Here is a 1,794-nt window from a genome sequence, read left to right as displayed (position 1 = left end):
GCCCTGCCGACCCGCACACAGGTGAGTGGAGGGGGTGCCGTGGGGACACAGGCCTGGGGGAGGGGGCTGCAGCGTCAGAGACTCAGGGGCATCAGCAAAACTGCCCCCCTCTTCCTTTGACTGTGTAAAACTACGGGGGAGAGGTTTGCAGTCTCCACATCTCCAGAGAGCAGGTTCAGAGTTCACGCAAGAAAACTTGGCAGCTCTGCGCCAGCAAGCCACACTCCCCAGCACCCTCCTGGTCCCCCAGTGTGGGCAGAGCTGCGTGCCTGGGCACTTCCCTGCGGTCCCTTCTTTTTTTCCACCCACAGACCTCAAAGCAATAACATGCCCTGGGTCTTACGTCAAGGCTCCCCGTGGGTTTGGGGTTTTACTGCCTGGGGGGTGGCCTGGGAGCAGCAAGTAGCAGGTTCTGTAGCTGGGTGGGTATGTGTCAGCAGCACAGAGCGAGTCCAGGACAATGACTCCTGGCCAGCACATATGGTATGAGTTTGGAGGATTCTCAGGCCCAGTGGCCGGTAGGGGAAAGGCCCTGGCCAGGCTGGCCCCAGTTGCATGCGTGATCTTGGGCAGGTCCTGTCGCTCTGGGGTGTGCAAGTGGTGGGGGGCAGCGCTGGAGCCAGGGCAGCTTCTCCTTGAGTGCTGGAGAAGGGCTGCAAGAAGAGCTGCCAGCAGCGCCTCAGGGCACTGAGGTCTCTATCTGCTGACTGAGGACACCCCTTGGTGACTCTGGCCCCTTGCAGGAAGCAAACACTGCAGCACATTCCCCCAGGGCTGCTCGGGGCCACCCTTCCTAGAGGGAAATGCAGATACCCAGAGGGATCCCTTGCCTTGTCCCCCTCGGGGAACGGGCAGGAGGCTGCCCCATCCCTCCGGCACTCTCAGGTGGACATGGAGTCCCTCTGCCCCAAACCACTTGCAGGCTGGAGCAGGCAAGGTGCTTCACACAGGGTCCCCGCTCTGCCTAAGCCGTTGCAGAGGGCTGGGAGCTCCCACGTCACCTCCAGGCTGGGACATTGTGTCTCAGGGGACAGGTGACACAGCTCCAAGCCTGTGTAAGTGAGAAGCAGCTGTGCCATAACAACTTGGATGGAGCCAGTGCTGTGTAAGCTGAGCCTACTCTGGGGCTCCACGGCCGCTGAGGGGGACAGCTGCCACCAGGCCACGGCTCGCAGGAGGGCTCTGGCAGAGGACAGCGGCTGGAGAAGGAGCACCTTATGCCTCCACGGTGAAGGGTTTGCCTCCCAGCTTTGGGTTGAGCTTCCCATCAGGAAGATTGCCAGAGCTGGGGGCCACGGCAGGACTCCCCAGCAGCCAGAGCAGCCCCGCGGTGCCCCGGCTCCCGGGGATGGCGGACCGGACATTCCTGTGCCTCAGCTTCTCCTGACACCCTGGAGGATGATGAGGGTGCAGGAGGCCTGACTCAGCCATGCCAGCCCCAGGGCTTTGCCAGGCAGCAGGAAAGCTCAGCTCTATTACGGGCAGGGAGGGGCCAGGCAGGCCAGGAAGCGATGGGAGGAACCGGGGTTTTCTCACACACCCTCAGCTCCTCTAGCTCCTGGCACACTCTGCTCTCCCGCAGCCCTGGGGTCCAGTCTGATGTGACATGGGGACTCCGCAGCGCAGGCGGTCCTAGCAGATGCGGCAGTCCTCTGTGGTAAGACCTCTCTTCCTAACACCAATGGGTTAGCTGCTGTGTCCGGGGCAGGTTCCCTCTCCCGGGCCCCACATCCCTCCATCAGCTCCCCCGCATCCCCAGGGCACGTGCTGCCCCGTGGAGACCTGTCCTGATGC

This window comes from Fulmarus glacialis, unplaced genomic scaffold, assembly GCF_000690835.1.
Source record: "Fulmarus glacialis isolate BGI_N327 unplaced genomic scaffold, ASM69083v1 scaffold18572, whole genome shotgun sequence".
Lineage (NCBI taxonomy): Eukaryota > Metazoa > Chordata > Aves > Procellariiformes > Procellariidae > Fulmarus > Fulmarus glacialis.
The sequence above is the reverse complement of the archived record's forward strand: the minus strand, read 5'-3'. Positions refer to the sequence as shown.